Source organism: Enhydra lutris, unplaced genomic scaffold (assembly GCF_002288905.1).
Source record: "Enhydra lutris kenyoni isolate GAN:26980312 unplaced genomic scaffold, ASM228890v2 scaffoldscaffold23, whole genome shotgun sequence".
NCBI lineage: Eukaryota > Metazoa > Chordata > Mammalia > Carnivora > Mustelidae > Enhydra > Enhydra lutris.
This window is the reverse complement of record NW_019154107.1, coordinates 16,312,295-16,326,064: the sequence shown is the minus strand read 5'-3', so window position 1 is coordinate 16,326,064 and position 13,770 is coordinate 16,312,295. Positions and strand designations below refer to the sequence as shown.

The following is a 13,770-nucleotide window of genomic DNA, read 5'->3' as shown; positions in this document are numbered from 1 at the left end:
TGTTCTGTTCTACCGCCTCAGGCTAATTCTTGAAATTTAGCCAATCACCTCAGCATTGCATACCAGACTGAACTAGATGAATCAGCAAAACTATATCTCCATGACTATAAAAATGTCTAAAATATATGCCCTACTCTTCTGAATTAGTATCATTATGTTAGGATTTGGAGAGAAACAAATGGATTTGATTACAAACTAACAAACTAAGCTGAGCCCATCTCCCAAACTTCCTCTGATATCAATTATCTTTAAGTTTTAAATTATACCTGTAAGTCAGAGTCAGGTCCAGCACAAAAAAAAAAAAAGGCAGGATAATATTTGATTAATAAGGTCTCCCTGTCTGGAAATGATTAATTCTAGGATGTAGCTCATGCTAGACTGAGAGCTCATATTTATGATCAAGTCTCTCAAATCCCACCAGCATCCCTAGCATATCCCAAGCACAAAAGAGACATTTATTCAGTGACTGATAACATGTCAAAAGACTTTGGTTGAGCATTTTGTCAAGGATCAACTCCCAAAAGACCACCAGAAATAACTATTGATTAAGCAAGTCTAAGTTTACTGGATACACTGTAATTAGAGAGAATACCTTAACAGGCGGTTAGCAGCATCTCAAAGTGAGGAAATTAAGGAAACATCTTTATAGGGTTTTGGGGCCTTGGGTAGATGATTTTAAGGTGGGTCTTGCAATGTAGGAAATTGACCAGGAATGGACAAAGTTTATAACATAATAGCCTTCAATTAATTGATAGGCACAGTGAAGCAAGGGCTTGAAATAGTCTGGATGTTAGTCTTCATAAAAAAGCTTATTAATTGGCTTATAGTTTTACCTTTGGGGAGTTGGTACTTCTTGGTGCAAAAGCTAAGGCATTTTTTCTTGCTGTTGGTATAATTTAATATAGGGAAAGAACATATGCCTGGTCCCAGTATTGTTTAACATAGAGACAGGAAATAATGCTGGTTTTAGGTAATTATAAATTAAATGAAAAGTAATTAAACCTTTATAGAACCACTCAATGACAAAAATCATCTTCATGAATTAGTCACATTTACCTAATTGCAAAGAAATTACTATCTCAGTGTAAAGAATTCAGTGATATATTCTTTGTTAATTCTTTCCATGTTTACTTTATGTCTTCCTGAAAGTAATTGAACAGACTGGTAGAGAAATCACCCCTTTTCTGAGGTACTCAATGTTTTGTATCAATTTTAATTAACCATTTTTGACACTCAAGAGTTTTTGCCTCTGTACATCTGCCTAACTTATTTTTCCATACTCCATGTGGGAGGCATTAAAGGATAAGAGAAGACTTTGAATTTTTTTCATCTTTCTGGTAATTAATATTTGTGGCATTTCAAATGTTGGTATTTTATCATGTATAGGTAAAACTTTCATTTTTTGAGTTAATTATTTCAGGTTCTGATTGGAAGATTAATCTCTTTGGCTACATTACCTTCCATGAATATTCTAGATTTTTGCTTCCTCCACTTTACTTCACTAGCCCATAGCATTCTATCCTGCAGGAAACTTGTAGAAATCCCTTTATTTCCACTTTCTCTAAAATATAATTTTCCTATTCCTTTCTTGCTTTACTGTTGTTTAATGCAGTTTTAGAAGGAAAAGGAGAAAAGAGTGCATACTTGGTCTGTCATTTTTACCGAAAGACTTTTTAGTTGATTTTGTGCACTAATTTGAATATTTGTTTTTAAATGGTTATTAGGTAATGAAATCTTACTACTCTAAAATATACATCTTAAGGGAAAGTAAAATAGAATGGTGAAAAATAACTGTAGATTGGGCGCCTGGGTGGCTCAGTGGGTTAAGCCGCTGCCTTCGGCTCAGGTCATGATCTCAGGGTCCTGGGATCGAGTCCCGCATCCGGCTCTCTGCTCAGCGGGGAGCCTGCTTCCCTCTCTCTCTCTCTCTCTGCCTGCCTCTCTGTCTACTTGTGGTCTCTCTCTGTCAAATAAATAAATAAAATCTTAAAAAAAAAATAACTGTAGATTGAGTTAATCCAGTTCTAGTTCCAGTTTTGATGATTCTAGCTTTAAGAAGTTGAACAAGTCACTTAACCTTTTTGATTTCAGTACCTTCATCTGTGAAACAATTGAGTTGTTTTGCATGCCCTTCTAAGTTTCTTCTAATGCTAATATGCTGATTCTATCTAATACCAAGACAGAATACAGAACAATTTGATTATTTTAGCACAAATTTTATGACCATTACATCTCAAATCCCAGCTTTTTGGTCTCAAGTCTCAGGTCTACATGCATTAAAATATTTTAATACATTTGTCATTATAGACATAGGGCAACTAAATGTACTATAATTCAATTCAATTCTGATACTATCTGATGTTAGTATTAGACTTCACAGGTATGAGAGCTCAGTCCCACAAGACTGACTCCACTTCAGATGCCAGTCACAAGTATCAGGTCCTGAGGTTATCCTCATTTCTGTCAGACTTGGCTACAAAGTTTGAGGTTCTCATCACCTACTTCAAGTTTGATAATTTGCTTGAATGAATCACATAACTCAAAAGTTGTACTTACTATTATTTTTGTTATGAAAGATACAAATGAACAGCCAGATAAGAGGTACATAGGGCAAGGCCTGGAAGTATCCTGAGTGCAGGAGCTTCGGTCTTGTGAAGTTGGGATATGCCATTCTCCCAGCACATGGATGTGTTCTCCAATCCAAAAACTTCCCAAACTCCTTCATTTAGGGGTTGTTAAGGAGGATTCAAGGCATAGGCATAATTTTGGCCAGTGGCAATTAACTCAATCTCCAGCCCCGCTCCACTCTCCAGAGGCTGTGCGTAAGGGTGAAATTTCCAAGGTTCATCAAGGCTTGATTCATTCTGGAATCAGTCCCCAACCTATAACTATTTATTGGCCCATCATGACTTGACTCATTAGAACAAAAGATATTCCTATCACCTTTATTATAGGAAATTCCAGTGGTTTTAGGAGCTCTGTGCCAGGAAACAGGAACAAAGATAAAATATTTTTCTTATTATAATATATAATATGTATGTATATTTACATATACAGAGAGAAATTTAATGCCTATTTCCTTCCCATTTTAAAAATTAGTAAAAATATCTCTTAAAAAAGTCTTGGATTTTGATTCATTTCTTTATTAAAGAAACTTTTACGAAACCGATTAGACTACACAAGCAAACAATACATAGAATTTTACCCACATCCTCAATTTGTTTCATCAGGGGCATAACTACTCCCTTGTGGTATATTAGATACTTAAGGAAGCTATGCAAGCCCTTCAAGTCACAAGAGCACCATTTTGTAAATTGCAACTTCAATGGATTATTAACTTTTTACATAATATATTTCAATTAAAACAAAATTGGATCTCAATGAAATCAAATGGTTGATGTTACGTTTAGTCTATGAGCAGGAGACTGAGCACTGGAAATGTTGCTTGAAGACATATTACCTACAAGAAATCCAATCACTTTAGAAGTGGGCTCACTCATATTTGACTGCAGGCAACCACACAAAATGAGTGGGTATATATCTTAACACTTCATCTTCCTCAGAAATTCTCCCAGATATTATCTCCAATATAAAGTAATCCTCATCTGAATACTACAAAAATAACCACTTTTAAAAATCCAACTTGAAAGGTCTTGGTAGTAATTTCCCCTCACACAGTTATTTTGAATAAGTTAGAACTCTTCAAACCTACTATATTTATAGACCTAGATTGTTTCTGTGCACTTAAATTATACTCTGATAATGACAGACTCATTTTTGAAAGTAGAATTAACTATTTATTGCCCACTAAGGGCACATCTGAGTGCACTGAAGAACAGTTATTAAAACCCACATCGCCTGCACTTTCATAAACTGGCTTATTTTTGAATTATAATTTAAGGCCTTAGTAGAGTCACTGAATTCTTTAGAAAGAAGAGACATTTTGACATATTTATTTATAGTATTTCTCATTTATTGATTTTTGTTACACTACTTTGTAAGGTTTTTCACTATCCACTCCTGTTAGTGTTCCAATTGGCCTATATACACAACCCACTGAGAAATGAGTCCATTAAACTGTGTTCCTATTAGTATAATGCAAGTTCTGTATCATGCCAGCTTAGAGTAAATATTTGATGGAACATTTTTCTCTCTCTTGAGATCTTTTGACTTTATCCTCCACCCACACACATCTGTGCTTCTAATTTAAATAAGTTGGCTTAGTACTTCCTTATTCTGACTGAATTAAGTCTTTTGTGATACCTATTTCTAATGTAGCCAAGTTTTTAGTTCCATCCTTTAAAAGTATATCTCCTGGTTCTGTTTGTAAGCAAATTTTGATAGTAGGAATATTTCTAAGTTCCTAAGGATAATATTCCCTCTTTCCTTCCTTTCTCCCGCTCTGTTAAAAAAAAAAAAACCACAAGTGAAATTTTTATTTAAAAATTACTGCTTCGGGGCACCTGGGTGGCTCAGTGGGTTAAAGCCTCCACCTTTGGCTCGGGTCATGATCCCAGGGTCCTGGGATCGAGTCCCACATCAGGCTCTCTGCTCAGCAGGGACCCTGCTTCCCCTCCTCTCCCTCTCCCTACCTCTCTGCCTACTTGAGATCTCTGTCAAATAAATAAATAAAATATTTTTAAAAAATAAAAAAATAAAAAAAATAAAAATACTGCTTCATCATTTGACCATTGTGGGTATACTGCAATTTTTCTGACTTCATGGAGTAAATGAACTAGTTTATAAAACATGATGAACTTGAAAAAACTCAAGTCAGTTTAATATAACTTTACTAGATGAAAAAGGCCTTTCAGATATGGGATACCATCTGATCATTTGTAGCTAGCACCTCCTGTGGCATGGCTTTTCTAATGTAATGGAGAACACCCATGTTATATAAATGAGCCAAAATGGCTTCTGTATGTTGTTTATTTCTTCACTACAGGTTGAGATCCATTAGTTTAAAGGGCCCTGAAGCCCACCTCAAATATTTCCACATTCCAGTTATTATTTTTTTCATTAGGATATAATGGACATGTAACACCATCTATGTTTGAGGAATACAACATGTTAATTTAATACATTTACATATTACAAGCCAGGGGAAGGAGTCAAGTTGGCAGAGGAGTAGCAGGCTGAGATGATATCAGGTAGCAGGAGATCAGCTAGATAGTTTATCAAGCCATTCCGAACACCTACAAATCCAACAGGAGATCAAAGAGAAGAAGAGCAGCAATTCTAGAAACAGAAAATCGACCACTTTCTGAAAGGTAGGACTGGCGGAGAAGTGAATCCAAAGCGACAGGAAGATAGACTGCGGTAGGGAGGGGCTGGCTCCCGGCAAGCAGCAGAGCAATGGAGCACAAAATCAGAACTTTTAAAAACCTGCTCCACTGAGGCACATGGCTCCAGAGGCTAAGCTTGGGTGAAGCCCACACAGGGACAGCTTGGTCTCAGGTCCCGGGGGATCACAGAAGGATCAGGGGTGTCTGAGTGTCGCAGAGCTCTCAGGTATTAGAGCAGGGAAGCTGGCTACAGAGACGGAGCCGAGGAGTGAGCTCTCAACTTGGGGTTACCTTAAACTGTGATCCATGGCACAGTCAGGCCACTGCTCTGTGAGCAGGGACCCCACAAGGGGCAGATCTGGGGAGACCCCCCCTGAGAGCAGTAGGGATCTGCTGGGTTTGGAGACTCCAGGTGGGGCTGCATGCCAGAGACAGAGACGCTCAGTCACGGGCCGGGTGATCTCGGAGCGCAGCTGGAGGCCAGGGAGATGGGAGTGATTGAGTGCTTTTCTCTGAGTGCACATTGAGGAGTGGGGCTCCCAAGCTCTCGGCTCCTCTGGGCTAGAGATTGGGAGACCACCATTTTCATTTCCATCCTCCGGAACTCTATGGAAAGTATTCAGGAAACAAAAGCTCCCGAAAGCAAACCCAAGCAGATTACTTAGCCCGGCCCCTGGCAAGGGCGGTGCAATTCCACCTCGGGCAAAGACACTTGAGAATCATGGCAACAGGCCCCTCCCCCAGAAGATCAGCAAGAAATCCAGCCAAGACCAAGCTCACTTATCAAGGAGAACAGCAGGATTCCAGGAGGAGAAAACAAAGCATGGAATTCATGGCTTTCTCCCCATGATGCTTTAGTCTTACAAAGTTAATTAATTAAAAAAAAATTTTTTTTCTTATTCTAATTTTTTTAAACCAACAAGTTTTTTTTAAAGATTTTATTTATTTATTTGACAGACAGAGATCACAAGTAGGCAGAGAGGCAGGCAGAGAGAGAGGAAAGGAAGCAGGCTCCCCGCTGAGCAGAGAGCCCCATGCGGGGCTCGATCCCAGGATCCTGGGATCATGACCTGAGCTGAAGGCAGAGGCTTTAACCCACTGAGCCACACAGGTGCTCTTATTCTAATTTTTTTAAACTTTTATTCTTTCCTCTTTTAAAGTTTTTTAAGTAGTTTATCTTAACAATACCTTTCATAAAAATTCTTTTTGAACATTCATTATTATAGTCATATTTTATCCTTCACTGTATCTAACTTTATTTTTTTGTATACACATAGGGTTTTTTCTTCTAAAAAATTTGGGATACAACTTCTTCATCAAAATATATCAAAATATACCCTAAATCTAGCACAGGGCTTTGTTCTAGTCTCCAGCCTGAGCAAATTCTCTCCACTTTCTTTTTCTTTTTCTTCCTTTTCCCAACCAACTTATCAACTCCTTTTTTAGAATTTTTTTTAAATTTTCATCTTTATAGTCATATTCCATCCTTTCATCATGTTTACCCTTATTTGTGTGTATGTGTGTGTGTGTGTGTGTGTGTGTGTGTGTGTACGTTTTCTTTCTTTAAAATTTTGGGAGGTAGTTTCTTCTAAGAGACCAAAATACTCCCAAAATTAAGTGGGTGGCTCTGTTCTAGTCACCAGTCTAATATATATATATTTTCTTTTTTTTAAATTTTTTAAAATTTCTTTTACATATTACAATCCAAACAAGCAGATTTTCAACTTTTTAGAGTATGCTTGGTTTGCGTATTTCACAAAACCACACCCAACATATGCCAGCCATAGGTAAGGGAAGCCTTGTTAAAAGATCCAAGTTGCTGCTATCCATTGGAACTCTTTGACCCAGGGACTTCCTGCTGTGCTGTTGAATGACATCACCTTGATATTTAGACATCTTTTCTGAGAGCTCCTGGAGTTCTCATGCTTTCTGCCCCTTCTGAGTAAGGACAATGCAGGTAGCCTCTAGATAGCCCAGGACCCTGGGATCATGCCCTGAGCTGAAGGCAGTGGCTTAACCGACTGAGCCACCCAGGTGTCTCTTTTTCTTCCATCATTTTAATGTGTTCTGTCTTTCTTCTATTTTTTTTCTCTCTATGAAATTTACTATGCATATTCTATGTAAGCAGCACTATGTCAAGAGCCATGGGGTATACACAGATTAAAGATATACAATTCACATTCTCAAATTTTCAGTATAAATCATTTTAAAATCTTTCATTTACATAAGATATATGAAAGGATTATAGTTTCATTTACTCAAACATAATGGTTCTAAGAAATTTATTTTATTTGAAGCAGTGGCTATAAAAAGAAGTAACGTTTTTATTATTTGAAGAAATATCTACCAAACAAAGGGAAAAAGGCCCAAATACTTAATTTATAAAGAACAATGATTTTGGAAATTGAAAAGATATTTGAAATTTACATTATTTCAGGAAAAAAAGGACAAAATAGAGAAGAAGAAACAAACATCTCTTCAACTCTATGTCAATTTTGGTTTACTTCTACACTTAGATTAACTTACACATTCATATATTGCAAAATATATATGTGCACATTGGCATTTGATTTTGTAAATTGAAAACTTCTGCTACCTTCTGAAATTTAAATTCATCTTTAGCAACATTTGAGTGTCTCCCATGTGCCAAGCAGAGTTCTAAAAAGCAGGTTATGTTAAACCAGGGCAATGATAGTTTTACAGGTCTCCAGAGAAAACAAGAGAAAGTGTCAGTATAATCGGAGTCTCTGACATTCCTTGTAAAATAAGGACATTCCCCCCCACCCAAAATAAAACTTCAGCATCCATTCAAAGTGCCTTTGTGGGAGCTGTGGGATTCCAGACCATATACCAAGGAACCAGGGAGGAGGCCAAGGAACCTGGGAGGAGGCCTGCCTAGCTGTGTTGGGTAATAGGCAGACAGATCTCAGTCACAGCTGTGGAACCTTCAGCCCCTCTCAGTCAGAGTGTAGGCACCCCTAGGAAACACTCTTAGACAGTTGCCTATGGACAAGAAAACATTTGCAGAAATTCAGGTTTCCAGAAGAGAAATCCCAGCACATTGCTGGAACAAAAACATGTATATTTGGACATAACGGAACGGGTAAGAGAAATGGCTTGACTTTGCATCCTCCCTACCCCAAGGCAACACAGCTAGGCCAAGAAAGGTCTCCTAGCCCATCATTTCTCTTGCAGAGGAAAAGGAGAGTGTGTACATGAGCACCTGGCTTTCCCGCTGGTACGGGAACTGCCAAAGGAGTTCATTTCTCTCTTACCCCATCCAAAGTACTAAATTGTGAGCCACATGACTAGAGGATGAAAAGAAGCTGTGAGAGCTGCAAATAGGACTCTCAGAAAGCATTCAAGGTACACAGATCCTCCTAAGTGCTTCACAGATTTCATCAAGGAGCCCATCCATGGACAGGTAGGAATGCCTCACTTATGGATCTCCCCCATCTCAGCTGGCCCACAGGGAAGCCCAGTGTGCAGTGTACCTCATGCACACACCATTCCACCCTGTGACTGGCTCTCTGTGCGAGCTCCTGATGGTGGTGCTGAGAACAAGCTTTGGCAGATGGAAAAACTGAAAGCTGGCCCAAATCTGCAGGCCAGAGAGAGAACATAATTATGAGCTTTAGCTCCACCTTTGAGAAAACTAGAGAGGTTGTCAGCACTTGTCCTGGTGCCTAGCAGGATACTGAGAAAGCATACAAGCTTAAGAATTCTGCCACAAGAGGGAGCAAAGAGCATGGAACAGGTGTGCCCATAGAAAGTTTGAGATATCGGTGCCTGTGTGGCTCAGTGGGTTAAATCTTCTGCTTTTGGCTCAGATCATGATCCCAGCATTCTGAAATTGAGCCCTGCATCAGGATCTCTGCTCAGCAGGGAGCCTGCTTCCCCCACCCCTCTCTCTCTGCCTGCCTCTCTGCCTACTTGTGATCTCTCTCTGTCAAATAAATAAATAAAAACTTAAAAAAGAAAAAAAAAGTTTGAGATAGCCTCAGAATCTCTAGAAGGGCTGACAGAAGTTATCTCTCTCCCAAAAGCAGATAGTAAAGACTTGAGGAAGTGATGGCTACTTCAAATGGAAAGAGTAACACAAACTTCATGAGAAATCAAGGTAATATGACACCACCTAAGATCACAATAAATTCTAGTAATTGAATCCAAAGACGTGAAGAACTGTAATTTACTTGACAAGGAATCCAAAATAGCTGTCTTTTTTTTTTCCACCTTTAAAAATACATATTTGCAGGAACAATTCCCCATTCTCTAAGACTCTTAGAAAAAAAGGATCCATTTTGGGGGAAGTAAAACAAACTGTGGACAAGAATGTAGCACCATCCCCCCAATCACCAGCTCCCAGGTCCCCAGGCCCCGGGCTTGGTCAGTGCTGACAGGAGGTGAGCCCAGGAGTCCACTGAACCTACTCTCTCCAGCCTGGAATTCATACAGGACAGGCTTTATGTCTACCATTCCTCTCTCCAAACTCCAGAAACACTTAAAGGGTCCTTTGTACCCACCCACAGGAAACTGGGAAGCTGGGAAGGGGGAGCTGAAAACACACATTTGGTATCAAAAATAGCTGTTTTGAGAAAACTCAGTGAGCCACAAGAAAACACAGAAAGACAATGCAAGGAAACCAGGAAAACAATACACAAAAAGAGAAGTTAAGCAAAGAGATAAAAACCGTATAAAAGAACCACACAGAGATTCTGGAGCTGAAGAATACAATGAAATAAATGAAAAATGTAACACAGACCATGAAGATCAGGATGAATAAAGCAGAAGAAAGAATCTGTGAGTTACAAGGAATTTTGAAATTATCCATTCAGAGGAGAACAAAGAAAAAAGATCTGTGTGATACCATCAAAAGTACCAATTTGCAAATTATTAGAGTTCCAGAAGGAGAAGAGAAGAAAGAAGGCAGAAAGATTTTTTAAATGAATAACGGCTAAGAACTTGCAAAATGTGGGGAGAGATTTGGATATCTAAGTTCATGAAGCTCATAGTCAACAAAAAAATCTGCTTGAGAAGATCCTCTTCAAGACACATTAAAATAAAATTGTCTACCAAAAACTCACTTCAACTTTAAGGACACACATCGGTCTAAAGAAAAGGGATGGAAAAAGATATTACAAGAAAACAGAAACCAAAGAGAGCGGGTAAATTATACTTACATCAGTGAAAATAGACTTTAAGCTAAAAAGAGTAACAAGAAACAAAGGTCATTATATAATGATAAAGAGGTCAACTCACCAAGAGGATAAAACAACTATAAATTTAAACGCACCCAACACAGGAGCACCAAAATGTATTAAGCAAATATTAGCAGATATGAAGATAGAAATAGACAACAATGTAAAACTAGTAGGTGATTTCAATACCCTACTTTCAGCAATGGATAGATCACCCAGACAGAAAATCAATAAGGAGACTTTGGACTTGAACTATACTTTTACTAAATAAAACTAACAGATATAATATAGAACATTCCATACAACAGCACAGAATACACATCTCAAGTGCACATGAATATTCTCAAGAATAGATCATACGGTAAGTCACAAACAAGTCTTAATAAATTTAAGGAGATTGAAAGAATACCAAATTTTTAATATTTTGGTTTTGACCAAACTTTTTATTTAGTATTCTATAGTTGCTTAACACACATTTAAATGGTTTTATTGAGGGAAGGGAAAAGGGAGGTTCCTGTAGATTTCTAGGAAATGTCAGAAAGGCAAAACACGGCCATTATTATCCATTTGCTTTATTGAATTTACTGGGCCAAATAGCACTCTCCTTATGTAAGCATCTACTCTCGGGTTTTTTATACCAAGAACACTGAGATATCAGTTTGAAGACACTCTGAAATCCTACTCCTACCACCCTCTAATAGCTAGCTTGTGGGTATAGGCAGAAGGATTTCCCTCTCCATTTCAGATAGCTAGATGTTTGTGGAAGGTCTCAAAATTGTTTGCATCATTTACTGGGAAAAATCAGATATAGAAAGTGGCCTTTGGGACACTTTTATTTGGAAAATTTAAACACTAGTATACAAGTCAAGTCTTAACACATTTAACATTTGGTTGTCAAAGGCAAAGTCATAAAGTCCAGTAGGGTTAAACAGGTTTTACTCTTTTCCCTTCACAAGAACATAAAAATTATGGTGGGGGAACTTAACAGGAAATTTTTAAAAGGTAACACAATTTTTCCTTTTAGTAGTCCTTGGGTCTGACAGAAAATGTTTAATTTTTTGGTTTTTTGGTTTGTTTCCTTGAATGGGGATTTTGGTCCAAAGTTTTGTTTGTTTTTCTATCTGCTTCTGCCTCTCCTCTGTCAGATCAGCTTCCTCCACAGCTTCCACCTCTGGGTGCTCTGTGACCTGAAGTGTTGTAGGAATCACACGGAGGAGGATACCTTCTTTTCCACAGAAGGGGGTAGGCCTCTTTCTTGTCTGCCAGCCAGATCACGACCACTTGAGTAGAGCTCACTTCCACTGCCTGAGTAACTGTCTTGACTTCCACCATACCCATCATATGAGCTGCTGTAATCATCACAGTGACTGTTTCCCCTACAAAATGGCAGGGGTCCTCATGTAGTTAGAGCACTAAGTGAGTTACCATAACTCTCATATGAATCTCTGTAGGAACTTCCGCTTGTATGATCTAAATAGTTAAGATCAGGACTATAGTCATCTCTAATACTACAGCCTCTTGATGGGTAATCATCATGTGAACTGGAATGACCATAATCACAGTAAGTATAATCTTCTTGGTGGTGGTACTTAATCTCTGGTATCACAAGAACTTGGGAAATCTCTCCTTGAATAACTGTCTTTAGTAGAATACACATCATCTTTTGGGGACAAATAAACATCCCTATGAGAGGGCAGGGGTTTCTTTCAAGGTTTGCCTCCCTAACGATCTCTTCCATGTTGTACAGGAGCTTTACCTTCCATTCCATTGCTGCTATGAACTGGTCCTGAAGGGGCAGATCTTTTAGGAGGAGGACAGCCACTTTGGGGTAGTGGTCCCCTTTTTATTGGAAGTGGTCCCTTGGAAGAATTTATATTAAAAATCATGGAATATCCACCATGATCCATGGGCCCTTTGCATGAGGGAGGTCCCCTGGTTCTTCCACTTCGTCTTCTTCCACCTCTAAGACCTTTTGGAGGGCTTCTGCTTCTTAGAGGTGAAGGTGGTCCATGTCTACCACTTCCAAATGATGGTTCAGTGGCTTGTTCTACCTTAATGGCTTTTCCATCTAAGGACTTTCTGTTCACATCTTTGGCTGTATCCTTAGCTTCAGCTGGGCTTTCAAACATGACAAAAGCAAATCCTCTTGATTTGTTAGTTTCATGATCTTTCATCAATAGAACTTCTACTATTTGTCCATATTTGCCAAATATGACTTCAAGGGCTTCCTTATTTGCTTTTGTATTCAGGCCACCAATGCAGAGCTTTCCTGGGTGATCTGGTTCAACTATTTTCATTCCCTGATGAGAGTCGGAGGGGTGGTTGTAGTTTCAAGCTCTTATGAGCTTACTATCAGGGGCTTTGTAGCAACTCAGCATGAGAGAGAGCTGATGGTTCTGAGAATGGAAGAGGGAAGATTCTACTGCTATTAAACAACAAGGGTGAACCTCATACCAAATTTTAATTCAGTAATCTAATTGACTATCTATTTGACTTTATGACACTGCTTTCAATAAGCAGATGTTAAGTGTGTGTTAAGACTTGACTTGTGTACTAGTGTTGTAATTTTCTAAGTTAAAGATGAAAACTCTCCTATAACAACATAGAAATTTCATCTGTTATAACATAGGAGAAAACAAAAACACTTTGGCTCCAAGTACAATACTGAATTTCATAGTTTTACTATAGCTTATCTGATTAACAGGATATATATGGGTATGCAAAATTCCATTAACTTTGCTAACTCAATACTTACATCCACATTTCAAAAGAAAAATAACAATTTTACTGTTTTTGAAATATAAAGAAGTTAAACATATCCTCTTGATACACAATAAGTAAACATATTTTTAATTGCGATATTTCTTTCAAGTTAAATTTATTAGAGTCTAGATATAAAGATAATTTACTTAATGTCATACTATCATTTTCTCATATGGACTATAATGTATGGATGTATATTGTATATGGAATGACCAAAATACTCTTCAAAAATGATTGATTTTTATGGAGAAAAAATATATTCATACCTCAAACAAAATACTGGAAATGATAATGGTCTGTCATATTATGCTGGCATATGGCCATGTAAAGACATCAGGCTTTTCCTATTTTATCAAGGTACCCAATACTTTTAGGTAAATTTATCTTATAAAAGTCAGTTGGTGAGTATTAAATATTACACATAAGCCCTGTGAAATTTTTTCTTGTAGGTGAGGTTATGGCTTTATAAATAATTAATACAAGTTGCATTCTATCAGGGTGTTCGAAGCATAATTGGGGAGATT

General features: G+C 37.9%; 1 pseudogene; it reads right to left on the bottom strand.

Moving 5' to 3' along the window:
* Nucleotides 1–11,533: 11,533 nt before the first annotated feature.
* On the bottom strand, nucleotides 11,534–12,780 carry LOC111150379 (annotated as a pseudogene).
* Between the last annotated feature and the right edge of the window lie 990 nt (nucleotides 12,781–13,770).